Genomic DNA, 18498 nt, shown 5'->3' on the forward strand with positions numbered 1-18498 from the left:
CAGTTAAATTTATTTTCGCAATATCGCTTAAGGGCGCAAACAGCATATCAAATATGAAACGATAAGAGAAAAAAAAGAACTAAACAGAAAAGAAATACGTAAGAGGGCGCTCTGAAGCGTCGAGATTGGGGAAGGCGAGCTTGTTCAGACACGGCACTCTTTTGAAGGCCGCAGAATGATGTGATATTTCATTTCAAGAGCACTTCGTTCTGCGAGTTTTCCTTTTATAGCATCAGATATGAAAGTTACCCAAACGAGATATAGGACGACGAGTGCTTTAGAGCGAGAACAAGAGCAAGATGCGACAGCACTACATTGGTATCTTCCTAACCTGCCATGAAGGGAAATAATTTTTCTTTTAAAAGTGCATGTTACGTGTACGCTATGTAACTACTAAATTCTTAGAAATCCCTGAGCCTTACCAGCATACGTTTCTGTCTGGAGATTTTGATGGCGACAGTTGTGTGATGCTTTGTTCGCAATACTCCTATATCGTGACGAAAAGTACTCCTAAATCGAGGTCAAACTTATCGTGAGTTTACTATGGCAGCAGTTGCTGTCTACTTTTCTCTTCACCTGTACAGTGTCGTGTATTTTCTGTAGTGTCATTGCGCCAGAAATGAACCCGCGGCAACTAGCCCAACTCTGGGCAGCGGCGGCACTGCTTCCTCACAACACCCTGAACTTTCTGCAAAACTACAGTCCTATGCAAACTACCACAACTTAATGCGACGGCGACAAGGCGGCACAACGCCGTACGCCGCGGAGTAAGGGGCATACTTGCGAACAGGACCAGCCCTGTCTCGTTTATTTTATTGAAATTGAAGTAAAATGAAAGAGATGTAGTAACCCTATAATGGTGACGGCTACTCCTTCTCGCATAACAGAAGCAACAATATAAAAAATGTTGGTAGTGAGAAAATTTAAAGAAACGACGCCACGGGGCCAGAAATCTACAGCACAACCGTCCTATGCACCCACAAGCGTCTCATCTTTCAGCTAATGACATAAATAAACTCCCAGTTTTGCCCAAAAGGGGAAGTACTCATAACAATAGCTTATTATCAAGCAATTACACGAAGTAAGGTTGGTTGTTTTATAAACGGTATAAATTGAAGTAACCTTTCGCTTCCTAACCAAAGAGAGAAAGAGAGAGGAAAGGCTGGGGGGTTGAACAGATGCTTGTTTCCTGTTTGCTACCTTGCACTTTTGTATGGGAAATATCGGTTTAATCTTTCCTTTTATATCTCTCTCTCTTTCTGTTCGCTTCCAAACTAAACAAGCAACACATTGCATGGCTGAATGTACTTATATCTAACGTATTCTAATGGTGCGACATTATTTTGCTATATTGCTTGTATTAAAGTTACTCATTTGAAGCGTTCATGCACTTATGAACGTCGATGGGTGTTTCAATGGGTTAAGGCACGCTCCAATCCAAACCAGACAGTGACGTAACCTGAAATAATTTCCGCCCTCCTTCCCGTCAAGTGGGCCGGGGCATCCAGTTGAGCGGGGCCGAGCAGGCCGGTGTTGTTGCACGTCATTTTGTGCGAGAAAATACAAGAAACTTGGCTTTAAAAATTCATACATATACTGAAGCACACGCCGTGATAAATCACACACCCGCCGTGGTGGCTCAGTCAGCTAAGGCGTTGCGCTGCTGAGCACGAGATCGCGGGATCGAATCCCGGCCGCGGCGAACGCATTTCGATGGAAGCGAAATGCAAAAACGCCCGTGTGTTTGCGTTATAGTACACGTTAAAGAACCCCAGGTGGTCAAAACTAATCCGGAGCCCCCCACTACAGCGTGTCTTATAATCAGAACTGGTTTTGGCACGTAAAACCCCGAAAGAAGAATATAAATCACGACCAGAACCAAACGTTGCGGAAAAACATGACCAATGCCGAACGAAGTCCCCAAAGAGGTAAAACCCGCGGCAACTAGCCAAAGTTCAAAGAGGTAAAACGATTCTTACGAAACAACCTACATGAGTTAAGCCGGTTCAACGTATAGGCGTAGAACCACTCGAGAAGAAAAAAAATTACTAGGGGTCCCTAATGTTACAACTAAAAGGACTTGAAGGCGAAAGCCCCAGTGCTGCTAACTCAATGACACGATGACCACCTTTTACGGTTTGTGAAACTTCTTTTGGCATTTTCTTTATTCGAATTTTTTACACATTCTGCAAAGTCATTTTTGCAAGCCATCCTTATTTCGCCAAACTCGGGTCATGACTCGGCACTTCTTTTTTTTTTTTGCTGACTCATCGTCCCTCTCAACCCATATTTTGCAGTAATTTTTGCAAGTCATCCTTTATTCACCAAGCACGAACCGTGACTCAGCAATTCTTTTTGCTGAGTCATTTTCACTCTGAAACATGACAGTCATTTTTGCAAGTCATCATGGTTTTGCAAGTCATAGTTAATATGATCCACCAAACTCGAACAGTGACTCAGCCCGTTTTTTTGCTGAGTCACTCTTAATTGGACCCTCAAGTCTTACTATATTTTTTTTTCAAGTCACTACCCCACTTCATAGCCCCTTGATTCACTCTTAATTCACCCTATCACTGCTTGGTTCACCTTAATTCACTCAATCATCTCGGTTTCACTTCCATGACACTTGGTTTGCTCTATTACTCCAATTTCCAATTTTTATCAGCCTTGATTCACACTATCACCTCTTGTTTCACCTTCATTCACTCTTAATTCTCTATGATTTACTCTTCATTATCTTAGATTACTCTGTCTCATCATCACTTTTCGTTTGACTCTTATCACCACACTAAACCCCTTTAATTCACCATCAATTCACTCTTAATTCACCATCAACTCTTAATTCATCTCATTCCCTTCTCTGTATACCCATTACCACTTCAGCTCACTTGCTTAATCATTCTTCCACCCTTAATCGTGGTTTTGTGCGCACTATTGCCTCCCATTCTAAGAGGAGCCTTTCGTGTCGACGACGCGGTTTTGAAACGGCCTTAAAACGGAGACCTCACCATGAGAGATCTAAGGATATCGCCTCAAAAACTACGCCAGAACTTAGCAACGCTAATAACTCTCTAGGTAGGCGATATCGCCCTAACATGGTGACGTCACTCCTGTAGGTGATAGCCCTGGCGTGCCCCGTGGATTTTCTGACGGCCTCACGCGTGCTTCGCTCCTGACTGATGTCATCGTCAATCTGCCAATCACTGATGACCTGCGGTTAGCGACGTCTACACCGGATGATATAAAGGTCTTAGCAACGGCACCTTCCATCAGTGTGCAGAACAGCAACGACGCCGGAATGTTGCTAAATGGCTCCTTTTCTTGCGCAATTGGTAGCCGGTCAGAAACTAATTGCAAGTGACAATGCGGATATCAAAGAATCCTTTAACTTGTGCTTCGACGGCCTTGAAGCACGTATACCGTTTGCTCGAATCTTCTACAGCTGCCGTTGATTGTAGTGCAATGTGTGATAAGCTTAACTGCGAAAGTATCACACTCACGGAAATGGTCACTAAACTTACTTCAAAATCTGATAATTTAGAAAACCATTCACGCCGGAACAAATTATTTTACGTGGTTTACAGGAAACACATGATTAAATACTCACTTTTTGCTCCATAGTGTAACACAGGTATTAACAGAGCATATTCACATAAAGTCTTTAGATATTGAGCACTATCATCATGTAGGCTGATCACGAGCAGGTCGACCGCATCCTGTAAAAATATTTCTCTTTACTTCAAGGATAAAAACGTGGGTTAGGAAAAATGTTACGAAGTTGAAAGGGTCTGGTTTCTACATAACTGAAGATTTATCACCGAGCATGCATACGTTGCGAAAGAAACTGTGGGACGCAACTGCAAGTTTTCGTGATAATGGATCCAAAGTTTGCGGGAAAATGCATTAGCGTTCCTGTTACTTTCTTCACACAACGGCATTTCATGCATTGAAGCACAAAAGTAACTGGAACGGCAATGCATCTCTCCGCAAAGTTCGGGAATTAATAACTCGAAACTGGTGTCATCCTGAGAATTGTTTCCAAGTGGATCCCCTTTGTGTACCCCACGGCTAGAACATGTAAATTGCAATATGAGTCATGAGGTAATTACTTAGAAACTTAATTAGTGTTTTTGTTAATTAGTAAATCACGCATTCAATCTTTTGTGCAAGTAATGTGCGCCTCTTCGAGTAGACCAGCTCATGAACTAGAATTGTACTATATGCCACAGGCAACCTTTAAAAAGTTTTGAAAGTGTTCGCTGAACATGGTACTTGTGAGCCATGGCACTTGTGGCAGACGGCGCGCCACAAATAAAACACGTAGAGTGAAAACTGTCATCTGTAGCCTTCCGTTTGTGCAATGATGATATACAGGTATCTGATATTGCGTGTTTGCAAGTTGCGAAAATATGTTGAAGCCTGACGCCGAAGAGATGAGCAGCATGGTTAGCAGAAGCTCATCCCCGATGGCGAATGGAGTCCGCACCAATAGTGGCGGTATTTTTGCTTCAAAGAAGATAAAAAACGCACTCATTTCTTTGCTCTGAGCTTATAAATGACGGGGGTCTAAAGCAGAATTTTTCTCAGCGCCGACGAGAGCAGCAGCGGACGCCGCTTGTGAGCGAAGGACGCTTTTAGAAACAGCTTCTCAAGCGCAACTTCACCCATTTTGTCGACCAAGATAAGTTTACCAAAGGTGCAGTAATATGGTGCTTCCACTCATCTTTATAATATAATGCCCCAGGAAATAAGAGCGAACATTATTAGGAACTGTGATCACGCAACGTGATTATGACCGCAAACACACTGAGAGATACCAGCAAAATTCGGCGAATGAAGCTTATGGAAAATTTCGGCGTCAAAATTTCTGTGCCGGCGCTTGCGGACCTTGTCATCGAGTGCACGTTGCATCATGCTCGGTCACTGTATCTGGCAGTGGAAGGTTTCATGACTACCGCAATTTCTCTTTGAGCGAAATTTTTTTTTAAATCACGCACGCTCAGTAGGAATGTTGGAAGCGTGCAAATTGCTATGCAAGCAACCGACGGCTGCTTCCCATAACTCTTCAGAAAAGTTCGCTTATTTCTTAAATATACGAAACATTGCAATCAAACGGCGTAAACAGCTCTATGGTTGTGTTACTATGCTTTAGGAAAGGCAAACGACAATAATTACACGGGAGCAGTAAATTCAGCACCAAGTGTAACATTAATTGTTGCTCCAAACTGAGTTTTTACCAGCCGTCATGGCTGGGTGGTTATCATGGTGTTGCTGATGATGAGGTTATGGGTTGATTTATCTGGCATAGCAGCCTCATTGTGATTCTGTCGGCATACAAAATGCTCGTGTACTTTGGTTTAGACCCACGTTAACGACTCTCAGGTGCTGTAAAAACTATTCCGGAATGCCCCCCTGCGGCGTATCTCATAACTAGCCCGTGTGTTTCCGGACGTTGAAGCTTATTATTTGATTCAAACGATACTGGGCTGCACAAAACCTACCAAAAATTGCTCACTAGTTCACAGCCTAAAATTCCAAAATAACTCCGCACTCGTACAAACCCGCCAAAGCTTCAGTGCGAGTTTCTTGCATAGAAGCTAAAATGAAAAAATGTGGTTGATCCCTCTTATATAGGAATCGGTATAGAACACGAAAGTGAAACGTGTCTTCACAGAAGTAGTGTAATGTTTATTGCACATTGATATATAATGTCTATTGGTGTTTTGTGGCTAAAGTGCCCTTAGGCGTTGATGCACCCACGCTGACGCCTGGTGGCACGTCTCCTCCATCACGACTACCAACGTCGATGACCATGAGCAACCGTCGTGCATATGGAAGCTGCACTACGCTGCACACGCTAGCACAACGCGAAAGACGAAGCACGTAACTGACACACTAATACAACGCGCAAGACAAAGCACGTAACTGAATCGTCACCGAGTCAAATCAGCGCGTACAGCGCGTCGTAATTGCAGCCTCCGCGATCAACTTCAGAAACATTTTCAGAGCTAATTGCGGAGGCCACGCTCCGCTGTGCTGAGTACGGTGAACGCCACCTAGTGCTAGAAATGGTAGTGCTTCTTGATGCCAGCGACCCTTCGAATGCTTTCATCGAGGCGTCGTAGTGCTGAGACCACCGAAGCGTTCACTGTCGGTGCGCGTTAGGGCTCTGTTATACTCCGACGTTCACAACGCGCGCGCGCGCCGGCGTTCGTTTCGTCGCGTCACGTCGGCGAGGCCCCGCCAGGCGCAAATCCGCCTGCCCTATAGTCCAACGCGACGCGGCCCGACGTAGCGGCCGCAGCCAAAACAGCGCATGCTCAGTAGAGCAGAGCGCCGCGCGGAAAGTGAGCGCCGCGTGGAAAGAAACACGGACGCGGTGCAGTCTGGGTAACGTCGTCGGCGCGAAATGCAGCATGCTGCATTTCGCGCCGGCTGCCGCCGGGCCGCGCCGACGGACGCTGGTCGCGTCGGTCGCGCCGCGCGTCAGAGTATAGAGTGCTCGCGTTTTGCTAGCGTAGCGTCGCTGTGCCCAGCGTGCGCGCGCGTCGACGTTACGTCGGAGTATAACAGAGCCCTTAGTTACTAGACACTTTTAGTTGGGCGTACGTAACGAGCCTACGTACGCAGGACGATACGTTGCGTACGGTGCAAGCGAAGCGCGCAACAACACTTTTAGTTTACCGTATCGACCATGTCGGGATGCGTTTCGTTCAACTAGACGTATCATACCTGAAATGAAACAGCTTTTGAGTGCTTCTTAGCGCCATCGTGCGGTGGCGGCCGCGATAACGGCCACTAGCATCCAAGTCAAGCCGAATCGTTGGATCAACGTTTTTGCCTTGTTTGCGTCGTTCTGCGTGATTTCGCGAAGTCGCCTTTTGCGTGCGCCTACGCTTTTACCGTGTGTGTGGTCGCGCTGTGTTCTTTTAGACTGACTGTGTTGAACGCTTCACTGTTACCTTGCCGTGCTGAGCCCTGCGGTGTGTGTGCGCGCTTAGTGTGTGGTGTGGTTTTCTTCGTACTTGCCGTGAGTGTACCGCCTTTGTTCAGCTCGGCGTGCGCGCTTAAGGATGCCTCCCTCAGGCGTTTTATCAAATGCGCGCTTGTTGTCGGTCCTGACTTGGGCCGAAATTGATGACCTCCTGTTGTCCCATAAAGAGCGGCGGCTGCTAAGACATGAGTATACCTTGGATGAGCTTGAAGACGAAATGAGGCGAAGCAGGGAGGCCGAATTGGTGAGGTACCGTTCTCAACATGGACTTCTTGACATCGACGGCATGGACTCTTCAACGTTCAAACTCATGTTCCGGTTCCACAAAAATGACTTTGACGATCTCTGTAGTGCCCTGCTAGTGCCGCAAGAGATCACAGCTGCACAAAACTGTAACAACTGTAAAACAACTGCAGACTTACTTTTTTTGATTTCGGCGATCGTTCGCCGAGTAGCGCGACAGCAGCAGATTTAGGCGCTCGCGCACACAGCGCGCCGTAAAAGGCTTCTTGAGGACATCTCTGAGGCACCAAGCGATCTCCTCCCATTGTCCGGAATGCCTGAACGGATCGCTCGTCTGCACCTCCGTTTGCAGCGCGACATCGTCCTTCAACGCAAAATAAACTCGATTCGCGCCGGCTTTGTTGTTGCTCTGTCCGTTCGCCATGGCAGCCATCTTTCAAGCGCTACGTCCGCTACGTCTGGTTACGTTTACGTGCGCCGCGTTTTTTTGCGGGCGTACGCACGCATCCCTGGAAGAGATACGTTACGTACTGCGCATGCGCACTTCTCTCCCGTAGCCGCGCTGCGTACGTAGGCTCGTTACGTACGCCCAACTAAAAGTGTCTAGTGTCATAATGCAGTACTTCTCTTTTCTGCTCGTAGGCGGCGGCACCGCCCCGAGCAAGAGCGCGGGTACACGGAGGAGTGTTAGATATATAAGGCGCGTCTGTGTAGCTCTCGGCAAATGTGTTTGTGGCGCAATGGGTTAAACGCTCGGCGATCTATCGTCGCGGACCGAGAGATCGTGGGTTCGATTTCCAAATTTTGCATGTTTGTGGAACTTTTTCTTCTGGTTTCTTTCTTTGTATTATGTTCGTGTACATTGTAAGCTGACGTATTTCCGTGACGGAAATACGTCAGTGAAGTCTTGGTGGACCCCGGCATAAAACACTTTCGTGTTAAAATAGTTCCAGCACTTCGTGTTTTCTCACAATAGCACAATTACTCATACAGCGTTGCTTGCACTTCACAGAATGGCATTTCAAGCATACATCATAGCTGAAATCAGCGGCAGCGATGTATCCTCCAACACGCATTTTCTGTTCCCTGCGTACACACACTCTTCCTTGCATACGGAGACGACATGCGCCGGTGAGAACTGTTTTACAGACTGCAGCGCCACTTTTGCGTCATGATGCGGAGAAGTGGTGAACTACGCTCGGTCGGGACACCTACTCCTCTAGCCACCAAAACCTCATGGTTGAGACTGCATTTGTTTTTAAGCCAGCCGATTGTCAGACCAGTATACAATAAGTACAGCTGTTTATTATTGGGGGCATTGGATTATTTAAGCCAATGATATTTTGAGAACTTGCCTTATGTTTGAAATCGCATTTATCTGTAATATACAAAAATACAGTACGGTAGAAAGAACCGAAAACCATATGCTATGGATACACCACCAGCTCCAGTTGGCTTGTATTTCCCGCCAACATGCTATCAGATGAAGCCGAAGCGCGAACCAAAATAAATCAATGGTGGGACTCAAATTGAAAAAAATGTTTTCTTAATAAAAACGCCAATTACGTTGATAAAAATTTCTGTGGCGAAATTTGTTATGCTTCTCAGTTACATCCGCTGTTCTCTTAATTTTTTTTTTCATGCACCACCTTAGTATGCTACCAACGTGTAAGCTTTATACGCAAAAGAAGCGTTTTTACCAAACTCAGGATTAATTTTAGAGCCTGTGCGCAGAACATACGTCAAAATAACCTTTTACAATATAGTACGTTTTAGAGAATGTTTTATACAAGTAATTCCAGGTTTTTTTCCTTGACCGCTTTTCTGAAAAAAGATCCCCAAAACGCTGTAATTTGCGCATATTCACTTCGGTGCTAAGGAATAAAAACACAAAGTTATCTTATGAAACTGTTTTACAATGAAAGAAGAATGTTCAGACAACGCAAAAACACAAATTTTGAAAGAATGTGCAAAACTGTCAATATTTGCGGAATTTGATTTTTGCACCTGGTTTTCCACCATTTCGTGAAACTCAAAGGCCCTCACTGGCGGCAAATTTTTTCCGCTCAAAATATTTTGGGAAAATACTGTGCAAGTAATGCTTATATACGTGTAATTTTCCCGTCCCACGGTTGGGACAGTTGGCATGTAATGACGCTTCTATTCAAATTAAAGATTGCGATTGTTACAAAGGGCTATAGCATCTCCCCGCGGGCGACGAAATCTCTAGCTGCAGAGCGAAAGTATGTTCGAACAGCTCCGGAAACATGTCTGCCTTTGTCCAATCCAATGCATATATGGCGTAACATAAAGCCTATGGCTTTAGGTCACGTGGTGGCGTGGAGCAGAGGTAGAATACCCGGCTTCAAATCTGAAAGTCGTAAGTTCGAATCCTACTCCTGTCCACCACATTTTCAGGCATGGAGTGGTGCCTGACACCGGCAAGAAAAAATATATTGCCGAGAGCTAGTGGGGCTATAGTAGTTCAGGTGCAACCAAACTAGGAAGAGGCCCACTAAGCTTCATCAAAGTCACTCCCTCACCATAACAGGAATTGGCCTCCCTGGTGCAGTATTCGGCCACTACCTCCCTCATGACTCCGACAATTAACCCATGGCCCTCAGTCCCCAGTGGCTGCGGAGCCCCTGATCAAGGCGGCGGTTAGACCTGCTACGCGGCAGAGGGTGCTAAGAATCTCTGGGTCCGGACAGGCCGCCAATACAAATTGAACCTGGCAACGTTCAACGCGCGCACCCTCTCGAGTGAGGCTAGCTTAGCAGGACTATTTGAAGAATTATCAGGCATTGCCTGGGATATTATTGGCCTTACTGAGGTTAGAAGAACTGGTGTGGCTTACACAGTGCTGACTAACGGCCACGTCCTCTGCTAAAGAGGTCTTCTAGATAAGAGAGAATCCGGGGTAGGACTTCTAGTCCATAACAACATAGCGGGCAACATTGATGAATTCTACAGCATGGTATTGAGAGGGCTAGCAGTCGTGGTAATAAAGCTGAATAGGAGCTACAAAATGAAGGTAGTACAAGCCTACGCCCCAACCTCTAGTCACGATGATGAAAAATAGAACAGTTTTATGATGATGTTGAATTAGCAGTGAGAAAGGTGCAAACTCAGTATACTGTAGTCATGGGCGACTTCAATAGCAAAAGTTGGAAAAAAGCACGTTGGTGAGCAAGCAACTGGCAACTGCGGCACCGATTCTAGGAATGCAAGAGGATGTTAGTAGAATTCGCGGAAAGGAATAGGCTCCGAATAATGAATACCTTCTTCCGGACGCGAAGCAACAGGAAGTATACCTGGAAAAGCCCTAATGGAGAAACAAGGAATGAAATAGATTTCATACTCTCTGCCGATCCAAGCGTAGTGCAGGATGTACAAGTGTTAGGTAAGGTAAAGTGCAGTGACCATAGGTTAGTGAGGTCTAGGATTTCTCTCAATTTGAAGAGAGTTAGGTTGATCTCAGAAGCAGCAATTGTAGTGGGAGGTAAGGCACCAACGCAACCAGTAGGTAATAGAGAGAGAGAAATAGAAGAGAGGAAAGGCAGGGAGGTTAACAAGACGCACGTCCGGTTTGCTACCCTGCACTGGGGAAAGGGGGTATAGGGACGAAAAGTGAGACAAAGGAAATAGAGATAGCACAGTTGCGCACACATCTGAAGCTTCGCATGAAGTCTACAGACGGTCGCCAAGACCTGTCGACTTGAGGTAGTGCAACAAGGCTTTCGTGGCTTTCTGTAACATCGACGCATACGGCCATGGTCCAAGGATCTTCATTTCCGAAAATGGTCGAGAATCCAGCTGGTTCAATGCTGTCCGGAGAGCTTCACGCTCGACGTCGTTCTGGGGACAGAGACATAAGACGTGTTCTACCGTTTCTCTGGTTCCACAAGAGTCGCACATGCACGTATTCCCCATCTCAATGCGGAACGAGTAGGCCTTTGTAAATGCCACCCCGAGCCAGAGACGGCACAATACTGTCGCCTCAGAGCGGGAAATGTTTGATGGCATTTGAAGCTTCAAGGATGGGTCAATTTTATGGAGATGGCACTTCGGGTTAAGAGAAGACCAATATTTGTGTTAGAGCACTGCACGGGCTCGGGCTTACCCGATCGAAAGCCCGGGCCCGGCCCGGTCCGTGGGCCGGGCCGGGCCGGGTAGAGCAGTTTTTTTCACGGGCTCGGGCCGGGCTCGGGCACGGCGTGTGCTTTTTGACCCGGGCCCGGGCCGGGCTCAGGTTTTTTGAAGCGGGCCCGGGCTGGGCTCGGGCTGTCTGCGAGTTATTCTCGGGCTTCTCAACTCTGAAAAACATGTATTTTTCGGTCTCGGGCCGGGTTCGGGCCAGTTTCGAGTCGGGCTCGGGCCGGGCTCGGGCTTAAGGTAAAGGGGTGGCGGGCCGGGCCGGGCGGGTAACGTAGATTATTTCCGGGCCCGGGCCGGGCTCGGGTCTCGCCATAAAAGTTTTGATCGGGCTCGGGCAGGCCGCCCAAAAATCGGCCCGTGCAGTGCTCTAATTTGTGTGTCATAGCTATAGCCACGATATGAAGTTTTCCTGCAGCGTCGGTCCTGGATAAGGTGATTGGGACTGCTCGGCCTTCCAGATGAGCAGACCGGGCGGCTTCGTCGGCGAGGTCATTACCAGCAATGCTGGTATGTCCCGGTAGCCACTGCAATATAATTTCATGCCCTCTAGCGATAGCTTGATGGTGGTCTTCTCTTATCTCGTATACCAGCTGCTCATGAGTCCTCTGATAAATGGCCAAATGCAGACTCTGAAGTGCTGCCTTAGAATCACAAATTATGACCCAGTAGGTAAGCTCTCCCAAGAAACAAAGGACCTAATAAAGAAACGACAAAACATGAAAATGTCCAACTCAAGAGATCAGATAGAATTCGCTGAACTGTCAAAACTGATCAACAAGAAGAAAGTTAGGGATATTCAAAATTATACCGTGGGAAAGATTGAGGAAGGCGTAAAATTTGCACGCAGCAATAAATCAGTAAGAAGAAAGCTTGGCATAGGAAAAGGCAAGATGTATGCAATGAAAGATAAGCATGGTAATATCATCAGCAATTTCGATGACATAATAACCGCTGCGGGAGAATTCTATACTGACCTGTACAGTGCCCAAAACAGCCAAGCTACTTTCATTCGAAATAGTGATGAACCGGATAAAGAGGCTCCTTCTATAACTAGCGATGAAGTTAGAAGGGCCTTGAAAGACATGACCAGGGGAAAAGCTGCTGGAGAAGATAGAATAACAGCAGATTTAATCAAAGATGGAGGAGATATCATGCTTGAAAAGCTTGGGGCCCTTTGTACGCAATGCCTCACAACTTCAAGTGTACCAGAGAGCTGGAAGAACTTCAACATTATATTAATCCATAAGAAGGGAGACGATAAAGAATTGAGAATTATAGACCCATTAGCTTGCTTTGAGTATTGTACAAAATATGCACCAAGATAATTTCCGATTGAATCATGGCCACACTTGACTTCAGCCAACCGAGAGAACAGGCTGGCTTCAGGAAGGAATATTCTACGATGGATCATGTCTATGTCATCAATCAGGTAATCGAGAAATCTGCGGAGTGCAATCAACCTCTCTATATGGCTTTCATAGATTATGAAAATGCATTTGATTCAGTAGAAATACCAGCAGTCATAGAGGCATTGCGTAATCAAGGAGTACAGGAGGCATACGTGAATATCTTAGCAAACATCTAGAAGGATTCCACAGCTATCTTGGTTCTCCACAAGAAAAGTAGAAAGTTACCTATCAAGAAAGGGGTCAGGCAAGGAGACACAATTTCTCCGATGCTATTCACTGCATGCTTAGAAGAAGTATTCAAGCTCTTAGACCTGGGAAGATTTAGGAGTGAGGATCAACGGCGAATATCTCAGCAACCTTTGGTTTACAGATGACATTGTCTTATTCAGCAACAATGGAGACGAATTACAGCAAATGATTGACGACCTTAATCGATAAAGTGTGAGAATTAGATTGAAGATGAATATGCAGAAGACAAAGATAATGTTCAATAGCCTGGCAAAAGAACAAGAATTCAGGATCGCCTGTCAACTTCTAGAGTCTGTAAAGGAGTACGTTTATCTTGGTGAATTGCTCACAGGGGACCCTGATCACCAGAAAGAAATTTACAGAAGAAAAAAGTTGGTTTGGAGTGCATACGGCAGGCATTGACAAATCCTGACTGGGAGCTTACCACTGTCGTTGAAAAGAAAAGTGTACAATCATTGCATTCTACCGGTGCTAACATATGGGGCAAAAACTTGGAGCTTAGCAAAGAAGTACGAGAACAAGTTAAGGACCACACAAAGAGCGTTGGAATGAAAAATTTTTAGGACTAACATTAAGAGACAGGAAGAGAGCGGTGTGGATCAGAGAAAAAACGGGGATAGCCGATATTCTAGTTGACATTCAGCGGAAGAAATTTAGCTGGGAAGGCCATGTAATGCGTAGGATGGATAACCGGGGGACCATTAGGGTTACAGAATGGATACCAAGAGAACGGAAGCGCAGGCGAGATCGGCAGAAAACCATACGGGATGATGTAGTTAGGAAATTTACAGGCGCAAGTTGGAATACGCTAGCGCAAGACAAGGGTAATTGGAGATCGCAGGGAGAGGCCTTCATCCTGCAGTGGACATAAAATATAGGCTGATGATGATGATGAAAGCCTATGGCATGGTGCAAATACATGATTTACGTTTAAACCATGTTCGTTACTGAAAAATAGAAGAGAAACTGTGTGGGAAACGGCACAAGAGCTCTAAGAACACAGCTTCGTTCTTTCCGCAGTTTATTTTCCCGCTTTCCTAGTTTTTTGGACATGAAGCCCCATATCAACTTTGGGGCGCGTTTGCAAAACCCGTGTTTTATTTGTTTCACTTTGAAATAATCGTTTTTTATAAATGCCCTCAAAGCGCAATTAATTCCACCCATTCAGATCGTAATAATTTTTCACTATGTTACATGTAGAGGTTGTGAAATTTAGCAGTTTTATTGTCATGCGCCTGGGCTTGGCCTGAATCATTGGCGTTTACCAGTTCTGACCTCCCTGCCATTACGCCCCTCGCTTTCTCTCTTTTTAACGTCTGCGTTTCCAGAGTGACATATTATATTGTATTTGCTGTTATGAGTTTCCCAAGATCCACCCTACAAGTGTTCGGAACGGTAACTGGAACGTCAATGCATATTTTAGCATATTTTGGAGGCCCGTATGTGTGTGTGAGACAACTTTAATGAACATCTTGCAAATTGATTGCCTGGTTCTAAGCCGCGCCGGGTTCAGCAGAGAGAGCCTGTCTCTCGGTAGCTTCCCGGGCTTGCTCGATGGCCCAAAGTTGGTCCTGAAGATCAGAGCTAGTCAGTGCGGCTCTCCACCGCACCCTCAGTTCATCCGGGGGGACTGCAATTCTCCTATGAACTATTTCACAATCCCAGAGTATATGCTCTAGGGTGGCTCCTCTATCATCACATAACTTACATTTGGCCTCAGGGTATAAGTGCGGGTAAGATGTACCGGGTTCTGGAAGTTTTGGTTTGAAGTCGCCTTCTGTCAGCCGCCTTAGACCTTATTATTTTGCGTCACGAGGTGGATACATAGACCTCGACTTTCTATAGAATTGGGTAATGTCACTGAATGAAAACTGTCTGGCCCTATCCATCCGTTCCACCTCCTCCTCGGCCAGAGCCCCCCCCCCCCCCCCCCCCCCCCCCTCTAATAGGGCGCGGTTAATCAGTCTGTGCGCAACACGATGGGCAGACTCGTTAAGGTTGGGGTTGGCGGTGCATTCGAACTCTGTATGGGCTGGGAACCAGGTGATTTCCTTGTCGTAACATTCCTCAGATGATATGAGTTTGGTTTTACTGTTTAGAATGCTTGCGGCTTCAAGTGATATCCGTCCTCTGGCATAATTTTGTATAGCCGATTGAGAGTCGCTAATACTGTATCTATAATTCGGAGAAGAGATATGTCTCGCAATTTATGCTAGGCAGGTATGGACTTCACTACGTCTCGGTCTTAATTTCCCAATTTCAGCAACTGAATAATTAAAAAAGTTTATTAGTGCGTAATTTGATTATCTACATTAATAGTTCACTTTGTCGAGAAGGTCATATCCGCCTCTTCAAAAGATGAACAGGTAAAATGGCCCTATCCTAAACAGGCGATCTCGAAAAAATTCCGCTTCAACTGCAAAAAAAAGGAAGGCAGAAAGAGAGAAGGGAGAGACAGAGAGGGGAAGAGTGAAGTTTTTTTTTACCACATAAGTACCCTGATGTTAATAGGAGAAAGAAAGGAAAAACGGCTTTAGGAACTTTATTTCGGTGACCGCACACAGTTGCTATGCGTATTGTTTCGTGAAAATACGGTGTGTGTAAAGCGCTCTGTGCTTTTAGTTTGCTCAGGACCAGTCGTTTGACAGTTACCAAGTTCCCTCGTTTGGAAGGCACTTACAGGAATGTCCAGGAGGGCGTCCGCGCAGTGCTTCATTTCAGCGCCAGATGCGGAAATGCGAGGAGCGCGCCGCGTTTTCCCCCACACCACGTCAGCGGCAGATGACGTACTCGCGCCAAATAGCTGCTCTATTGGCAACTCCAGAATCCGTTACTTGTCCAAAGCAACACTGTCCAAAGAAATAACGATGGCTACCACATCCAGGTTCATGGCGGCTCTCTCGCTCAGCGTTGGGCTCACGTGTTTCGTTTGTGGCGCCGAATCGAGGTGTTTCGACCAAGAATAAAGGTTTCTTGCAGTCGATTACCTTATTTCGATCGGTATCAAGGATTTTAGAGACGAAACCAAGGAAATAGGTGCACTGTGCGGGCAAACGTCCGGCCTGAAATGAGCCGGAAGGTGTTTCTGTTGAATGAATTTTGTAGGTTGCAAGGTGGACGTTGCGTTATCCCTTCTAAATACACATGATGAGGATGGTTGTTGCTAATCGTGTTTCATAAGATGCGTAGCACAGCAAATTATACCATATATTTGCAATATTTGGTGTGATTCGTCTGTAGTTATTATAGAAAAATGATTTTAAATGTAGCCAGAAGGTATCCAAATATCCAACCCTAAAATTTTCTAACGGCGAGCCTTCAAAAGTATCCAATTTGGCGAAAAGCAGCCAAACCTGGCAACCCTCCCCCCTATAAAGCGCAGATGAGATCGCCTACGCGTCGGTGGATGCCGCGGCCGGAGGCGACTCAGCGCATGCGCAGGCCGTTTCCCCTCCGCCCCTCCTCCGTTTTCCGCCTCGCGCTCTCTGCTTTCAGCTCCCGTTACGCTCCGCGTTCGCTTTCATCTTTCGCAGGGCTAGTTCGCTCGGTTACGAGCTACAACACAGGCGAGCCACGCCGACGCTTGCCACAGGAACGGGTGCCTCAGAGCTGCGCTCTAAAAAGTAGGAAAAAGAAGCGTCGCTTTCAAAATATACATACATACCGAAGCACACACGCAGTTACACTCCATATGAAGCAACTAGACGAGAAATCGTGACCTCTGCAGAAGTAAAGTCTCTTTCTATAGTTATACAATTCCTCCAACATACACTAGACTGATTTCCCCGATCTAGCGTAGAGTCACTGCAGAAGTAAAAACTAGGCCAGAACACCACAAATCATAAATATGCGATAGCATGCTTAGATTGTGATGTATCCCTTGCTGCGCGCGTCTTGGCATGGTCCGATTTATCAAAGAGCAGTTTCTGTACCTCGTTTGTCGTACAGGCTGGCGGTTTAGTGCACACTGTGACGCGATCGCGTGCGCTCGCAACGCACTTTGATTTTTTTTAAAGTCCCTAAAAAGTTAGTGAAGTCCACTTCCACTGCAATAAGGAAATGCGTGACCTGATGGAATCAAAACCTGCTTGAATCGAACCTGTCTTTCATCACAGCAGTCCACAGCCATAACCATTAGTCCACGACCGCGCACATCCTTCGCTCGTGCCAGACTGATTATTTGAAATGCATGGCGCTTGCGTGACGTGCCAGTTGATCTCATCCTTCTCTCGTGACAGCTAGCACTTTGAGACACATTAGACTGCCCTGGGCTTGGAAACAGCCCAAGCTTTTCGCCTATCGGCTACTGCGGTTATTACAAGCGTGTAAGGTCTGTCGACATTGAATGGGAGCTTTATTGAAACTTGTGTCATTCACAACACTCATAGTCTCAATTCGTTCCGATGTTTCATCAATGTTACGCGTGACACAATCACATACAAAATTTACAATTGCATAACTATGTACAAGACACTTGACAAATCGAATCTTTTGCCCAATATATTTCAAAAAGATGCTTGCAATAATTATTATAATGATTTTTTTAAAGTACAACAACAAGAGGCGTTCGCAAGTAGTAATAGAAAAAAAAAGACGACCTAAATAGTGATGCCTTGCACCATGAAAATAGTAATATTTTATAGTTTAGCTTTGCCTACCGCCAAAAAGAAAGCTTACCATACGGCTGCGATTTGAACTGTACGCTTAACCCATACTGAATCTTCTAAAAACTGCTTTTAATCAAAAAATGCGAAAAAGACTATTTACGTTTTTTGAAACACCAAGGAGCCTGGTTGATAGATTTCATGCATTTAACTTCAGATGACGGCATCATGCGTACATACGCACAGTTCTAGAATATCGTCCCTTAAATTTTATTGCAATAGTACGGAAATAAAAATAATATTTTCATATTAAAGGAGAGAGAGGGAGAGAGAGAGAAAGAAAGAAAGACAAGGAGGTTAGCCAGTGTGAATACCGGCTTGCTACCCTGTACTGGGGAAAGGGGCAAAGGGAATAAAAGATGATAGAAGAAAAAAAAAACATTGAAGTAAGAAAATTTGCGCAATAACGCGACCCTACGCGCTACAACGTTCAAAGCCGGTTGCACAATTCACAAGCCCTTAAAAACTTCAGCAGAGCCCTTAAGGCCTTGAGTGCCGAAGTCCGTCTACACCAGTGTCCTAAAACTTTTTCTTCTGTGAGGGGGCGATTGTCCAGTTTTTCAAGCGCAGTCGCGAGCACTTTTCTTGCCACATTGTAGCGGGGACAGTCACAGAGTAGGTGCTTGATTGTCTCCTCGCGGCCACAGTTGTCGCAAGCAGGGCTGTCAGCCATTCCAATGCGGAAGGAATATGCGTTCGTGAATGCCACGCCGAGCCACAGGCGGCACAGAAGTGTTGCTTCCGCTCGTGGTAACACCCTGGTGGAAGACGGAGTTATAGA

Source organism: Dermacentor silvarum, chromosome 6 (genome assembly GCF_013339745.2).
Source record: "Dermacentor silvarum isolate Dsil-2018 chromosome 6, BIME_Dsil_1.4, whole genome shotgun sequence".
NCBI lineage: Eukaryota > Metazoa > Arthropoda > Arachnida > Ixodida > Ixodidae > Dermacentor > Dermacentor silvarum.